The sequence below is a fragment of the Aquila chrysaetos genome, chromosome 22, assembly GCF_900496995.4.
Source record: "Aquila chrysaetos chrysaetos chromosome 22, bAquChr1.4, whole genome shotgun sequence".
Lineage (NCBI taxonomy): Eukaryota > Metazoa > Chordata > Aves > Accipitriformes > Accipitridae > Aquila > Aquila chrysaetos.
In genome coordinates this window covers 10034859-10041800 of record NC_044025.1, presented here as the reverse complement: position 1 = coordinate 10041800, position 6942 = coordinate 10034859, and the positions used below count along the sequence as shown (strand labels likewise).

The 6942-nt window shown below is 50.8% G+C and overlaps 1 long non-coding RNA gene across 1 annotated transcript; it reads right to left on the bottom strand.

The window, feature by feature from the left end:
- Positions 1-410: 410 nt before the first annotated feature.
- Positions 411-6640, bottom strand: LOC115334264. The gene is made up of 2 exons (XR_003921075.1): positions 6578-6640; positions 411-2927 (listed from the first exon to the last, which is right to left on the bottom strand). It is a non-coding gene; the product is annotated as an uncharacterized LOC115334264 (long non-coding RNA).
- Positions 6641-6942: the final 302 nt, after the last annotated feature.

Here is a 6942-nt window from a genome sequence, read left to right as displayed (position 1 = left end):
GAGGAGCGACAAACTCCCAGTTTTGGCTTGGTTTCCCTTGGTCCCTGATCAACCACCCACTCTTGCCCTCTCCAGCGTGTTGAACACCCAGAGAGGTGCCAGGGCTGGGAAACACCAGGGCATCTTGGGCAATGCATACAAAGGAAGCTGGGGGTCCCCAAAACTTCTCACCTGCACAGTGCAGACAGCAAATAAGTAGGATATTGCATTCAGTATGTCCTGCCTGAAGATAAAACTGCTGGTTAGTTTGCACTGTAACCTGCACCTTGTTTAGAGGCTGTCAGCAGACTGCTGGTCTGACCACTGCGTTCCTGCTGCCCTCGCCTCGTTATACTTGTTGGTTAAATAAATGTCTATTTTTGTGCTCAGCTTCTGCTTGTTCACCACGTACTCGCAGGGAAATGAAGAGCTGTGTTTGTACCAAATGGGTTTACTGAAGTATCAGAAAGCACAAATCAATTTACAAACGAAATTATATGGTACCCCAGGAATCAAAACTGACAAATACAGAGATTTGCTGTTAAATTAATAGCAAGCCAAGATAAAAGGCAGTGCAGACCATAAAATTAGTCAGGTACAATCTACTCCCTAAAATTTAGAGCTCACAGGCACATTGCTCGATTTCAGAACTAAATAACCAGCAGAGGGGTTTTAAAAATCAATATTGCAGGCCACATGGCAAAGCAAATTCCAGAAAGCACTGTATGCATTTTGCAATGGAGGACTTATTCCCGCCTTCCCTTGTCCCCCGCGAGCCTAGAGCAGCACCGACGTACACGCTGCCCGTGGCATGGGCTGCAGGAAGAAAGCACCGGTAGACCTTCTACAGCAAGTTCTTTCACTTTTCAAATCCGTTTGGGCAGAGGGAAATTCAGCACTGCCTGCTCTGCCTCTTGGGCAGCAGCTGAGGACCCCCTCAGGTCCTTCTCCAATGCTGGTGGGACGAAGAGTTGGTGCTTCCCTGGCTGGTTGTGGTGTGGGGCTGAGTGTGCATCACTGCAGAGCTGAGGAAATGCCATTTGTTCGGTAAATAAATTAATAGAAGAGATCAGGGCGGCAGAGAGGGCCCACGGCAAAACAGAAGCAGAGCAGTCATCACCGACCGCATGACTAACGGGCATCTCAGCTTCCCCAGGGCAGTAACCCAGCTCCAGTGCCGTAAAAATAGCGTAATGCTGGAAATCACCCTCGAAGGCTGGAGGATAGCCCCCCGGGCAGCCAGGGTGTGCCAGCACAGGACAGTCTCGGGAGATGTTCCCTCTGGGCCCTCTCTGCGGTCAGGAGGGTCCCTGCTGAAAGCTGGGGCCGTGGCACGCTGCTGATGGTCACCCGTGGACAGGAGGTGCCCTCTGGGCACGGCGCAGCAGCGAGGTGCTGTGCTAAGTGTCTTCTTCCACTAATAGAGCTGTCCCGGCATGGCACAAGCATCCGCCTGTGCTCCCTGTTCATCCTGAACGACAGGAACAAGATGCCCAAAGTGCGGCTTTCACAAAGGGCAGCACCTTGGGCTTTGCTTTCTGAGCTCATTTGACATTTTCACACATGTTTTGTGGGGCTTCTCTGACTTCTGCCGCTTGTTTTTCTGTCCTCTAATTAACTAACGAGACATATGATGAAGCCGTGACATGCACAAGAAATGACAGGGCCACCGAGTGCTTCAGCGTGGCATTCCCCTCGGGCGCCCTGCAGAGCAGCAGGCGTGGGGCAAGCTTTCAGAGCTAACGCGCTAATATACATTGAAATACGAGCACTTTTAAAGTGAGAACACCACAGGCCTCGGAAGAGACTCAAAGCTGTTTAACCCCAGGGTGCTCCTGCCTCCCCGAGTGCCTGCCGCTGCAAGACATCCGCAGGAGGGGTGGGAGAAGATCGCTGGCTTCTCTGGGAGTCTGCCTCTGTTCAAGGCAGCGTGACACCCACTTTTTTAAAGCTGCCGTAGAGTTATCATGAGCGCGTGTATCTTGAGGATGTGAGGTAAAACTCCCTTGGAACGTTCCAGGCTTTGAGCTAATAAAGCTATTACAAGTAAATTAAGTTATAGGTATCTAATGTTAATCTCTTTGTTTTTCATTGCCTTTTGTTTATGAAACTAAATACAATGATGCATACTGATAATTAAAGATTGGCTGACGAGCAGGAAATCAATCCATGTCTCCTGGGCAGTCACTGAATATCAGTCATTTTTAAAAATCTGGGGTTTTTTTTATAAACATGCAATTATTGTCTTAGTAAAACTGAATTAACACATTCAGCTGATGTTTGCCTGTATGTAAAGCAGCTCTGGCGGGTGGCAGTGATTTCTACAGGCTCCAGCTTGGTCTTCTCTCTGGAAGAGCTCCAGGGTGGCCCAGCACAGCCCTGCTCCGGAGCAGCCGGTGCTCCTTGCCGTGGTAACCCCTTTCTGCCTGGCCACGTGCAGCCTTTCCACCCGCCGGCCCCGGCTCGTGTTTTTCTCGGGCAGCCTCTGAGTTTTAGACGCTGTCCCTCACAAACTCATGCTCTGGGCCAACCCACTGGGTGCAGACCCTAGCCTTCCCATGAAAGCCTGCCTGCACCCTAAAAAAAAATGCAGAAAATGCAGAATAGCCTCTTCAGAGTGAAGCTTTCTATATTGATCTTGTGGAAGAGGAGAAATTAAGCAGACAGAGGGCTACCCCAGGACCTGCCTGTCTGAATGTTTTGTTTCACGATGAACCAAGTAAGCCAATGCCCCAGTGCCTCTCGTGCTGTTCCCGCAGCCCCTGTCCGGCACGGCGGGGGAGAGGCAGCTCCAGGCAGAGGTGGTTACGCGCCAGCACTGCTCCACCAGCAGACGGACTGACTGGGGGGCTGTGGGAAACCTCCTGCAGACTCGAACTTCCCAGATTGGGTTTACAATCTCTTTCATCACTTCTTTGGCCATCTCAAACTGCCGAGAGCTGATGAATCTGCGGGGGCGGGAAGTACAGTCATGGCCAGGCTTGTTCACAGGTCACTGAGCAACGATAACGAGTTTGTGGCTACTCGTGGCACGTCCCTGGGAGCTGCGATTGCAGCCCTACAAGCCTGGCGCGGCCAATCTGTCACAGAACAAGAGCCAAGAAACCGGTGTACGGACTGTCCTTCACCCACCGAAACCACCCCCATGCACATCCCCATCAGCAATTCTCCCTCCATATCCCATTCCTCCTCTGCTGCCACCTCCGTACCCCCAGCCCGACATCCTCAGCCAGCTCTTCCCAGCACACCGAGCAACACTCCTGCCCAGAAAGAGCAGCTGAGGGAGGCTCCGGCTGCCTGCCCCAGGAGAGACCCGGGCTGGCTCCCAGCGCTGGGCTCCCACGCAGCCACAGTTGCACGCTCAGATGCACCTACTGTACCCAGACTTGCGTTGCTCCTTGGCTGTCTGCATGTGCCCGTGGCTGATGCTTCCCTCGTGTCAGCACTTTGTTCTTCTAAAAATATGAAGTGGCTTTAGCCATCTTTGTAAGCACGAAGCAGGCATTTGTGCCCAGGTGTTCCTCTTGTCGCTTCCCCTGGTGCTTTTTCATCTGCCATTGTACATGGCATCCCTTGTACCTTGTCTTACATGAGCTTGTAAAAGCTTCAGGACAGGGCCTGAATTTTGCAGTATAAACAATCATCTTGCCTAACTAAAAGCAGCCAGAAAAGGGTCATGTTTATTAACCAGTGGAACTGAACATTAAACACATTTCTTAATATATGGGAGCAATATCAAAACCGGTGAGTGCGATGCCAATCTGAACTGCAAAATTCAGCCAGTTTTGGAGAGAAGTTCTCTCTCCTCCCCTTAAAAAGCTCCCTCGGCTCATATATGATACTTACAACTCTTGCCAAGGTGCACTCTGTACACAAGAAAAGAAAAAGGGTCTGGCAACCTGGACTTGCGGTAACAGATTAAAGAAACTCAATCTATTTTCTCGGAAAAAGAGAAGACAGATGGGTAACTTGATTACAGACTATAAATGCCAGCTTAGAAAAAGCTTTGTGATGATAAGGGTTTCAACTGAGTAGCAGAAGACACAGGCAGATCCAGAGCCTGGAAATTGAAATTAGACAAATTTGGAATAGGAAGCAGGGTAAGAAATAGCAGGACAGCAGGCACAGGGATGGAGTGATTCACTACTACTTGCAGGCTTTGAAAATTGGGACTGGATGTCTTTCTAAAAGGCTAAACCGGGAGATCTAGGGCCAATAGGAGAACGTGTTAGTGTCCTGGGGACCCCAGAATGATAACTTTCAGAATTAATGTTGATTAAAAACTTGAGTAATGAGGAAAGATTTGGGATTTTAAAAGGTACAATAGGGGAAATAGCTGAGGCTGTAATCCAGCGGTTGTTGGAGCACCACCTGCTTTCAAGACCTTTGAAAACTCTACCCTGCAGCAGGGAAACACCATGGATCAGTCACAGCGTGATGCACAGTCTGCATGTGCCATGTCCGCAGCAGATCGGAGCCTGCCAGCCTGAAGGACATCGCCTGAAGCAGCTGTACCTTTTTTTGGGCTGCAGTTCAGTCCCTGCCACTTTCATAGCCATAACAAAGCCCATCTCTATCAATATAAGCACACAAATAGGCATAAATTACAGCATGCATCCCAGCACACGTTACAGTTCACTGAGGCTGGCCCTTGCTCGCTCCCGGGGTGAGGCTTTGAGTTGCTAAACACCTCAAAGGTGCACCCGGTGGGAGGCCAGGCAGGGACGCAGAGCTCCCCCAGCCCACCTCCTGCCATCAGGAACTGCCAGCTGCTCCCCAGGGGCAAGGGCACAAGGTTCTGGGCTCAGTGGGGGCAGAGGAGCTGCCCGAGCCTCGCTGGATGAGCCTTTTGAGGTCCAGAAGGGTAATTTAAATGTTTACACAATCTCAGTGTCAGAAGCTGATAATGATTATAATTTACTGCAGTCTAATTGCATGAGAAACAATGCGTAAACAGTTACACCGGACATGTCTTGACTCAAGGTGTCCCTTAGCCAAGTAAGTCCAGCCTAATTAATGCTTCTTAAAAGAGAAAGGGACAAGGCTGGCTGCGTGCCACATTCCTAAGTGAGTTGAGGGTTGGCTCATCTCCGCATCTACAGGCCACTGTGGACTGAGATCAGCCGACTTCTCTCACTACAAGAAGCCCAGGGTGATGAGGTGGTCACCTGCAGCCCTGTCCCCTGTCATTCACCATGCTGCCTCTCCTAGGCAGACACCAACACCCAGACACAGGGTGACACTGAGGGCAGCTGCCTGCAGCCTTCTGGAAGTGACTTGCGCTGCATCTTTCCCCCACTGAAGCACCACCGGAGAGCTGACCAAGGGATCCTCCATCCTAAAGGAGAGCTGCAAAGCATCTCCCCACTAAGGACATTCCATCTTGCTAGCGCTTGATTTCAGGCCAGCATCTCTCTCCGTGTACCATTCCTTCCTCCTCTTCTGCTGCTTGTGAGGAAGATGGGTCAGAGCAGGAACATTATCTGCTCCAAAGCCCAGTGCGAATGGGCTACCAGTGAGCTGAGCAGCTCAGCGTATGCCTCCCGGGACGGGCTTTGCTCCTGGGCCTGGAGAAGGGATGTTTAGGACGAGAGGAAATGGCCTCAAGTTAGGACAAGAGGAAATGGCCTCAAGTTGAGGCAAGGGAGATATTAGGAAAAATTTCTTTACTGAGAGGGTTGTTAAACATTGGAATGGGCTACCCAGGGAAGTGGTTGAGTCACCATCCCTGGAGATATTCAAAAAGCGAGTGGACGGGGTACTTCAGGACATGGTTTAGTGGGCATGGTTAATGGACTCGATCTTGAAGGTCTTTTCCAACCTAAATGATTCTATGATTCTATGATTCTATGATTCTATGTCCAGGAAAGGCTGTGGTGGCAGGTGGAGGGGCACCAGAGCAATGCTTCAAATCCCCACAGCTCCCAGGAGTGAATAGTGACTCCGGTTCCCTTTCTCTGCTGCCTTCATCCTCTTCCTCTCACACAGATACTGGACAGCACTGCTCTGCGTATCAGCCCAGCTGTGAGCTTTTTGGAAAGTGACACCCAAAAGAAGGCAGGGAAGCCAGATGTAGGGAGAAGGGCCAGGCTGCCAGGGAATGGAGGGGATCTCCAGGAAAGCCTGGTGCCTGGGGAGGGGAGAAAAGGCACTGTTTACAATAGCAGCTGGCCCAGTGACTTGCCTTTGTCCTAGTCATGGTTCACGTTTATTTTTTGCATCAGCCAAGGCCTCTCACCCTTGTTTGAAGGCAAGGGAAAGGAAAGGGCTCATTTCCCCTCAATCACACAGGAATGGCAGCTGTGGTTTGGCAGGGGAGGGGTTCAGGATGCCTGTGAGAGCAGAGCTGTGTCTGTGAGGCTGCTCAAGGTAATAGCCTTTAGCCTGGAGAGCAGGAAATGTTAATGAGCTGTTATTCTTGAGCTTCTCTCTCTCTCTCACATACACCCGCTGCACACAGGCACTCACACCGGTCTGGGCAAGGGGGTGTTGGCAACATCTCAGCCATCTAAAAAAGTGCAGTTCTCTTTGATATTTTCTCTGTTCCCTGTGGTCCAAACCTCCCAGACTCACCTCCCATCGTTTCCCACCTATTTACCTGCCATCTGAGCATCTTCATCTCCTTGCTCTTTGCAGAGAAGCTATGAATGCTTCCCCTTCCTTGTAGTTCAGGCAGTGCAATGCCCTTGGAGAAACACAATGTCCAGGGAATGGGTATTTACACCACTGTGTAAATTTGCTTTGGACACTTGTTCCAGAATGCCGGGAGGCTGGTGAGGGGTCAGAGCAGTGCTGCCCAAGCCAGGCAGTGCTTTACCTTGCTCTCAGCTGCTGGTACCAAGCCCTGCAACCTCTGCGCCTCCTGTAGTCCTGGGAAAAGCCAGATACTGGCCATTTCAGATGGCCAAATCAAGCAAATCCAGGCTCCCACGGTAACACGTGGCAGATATGTGACTGGGGAAT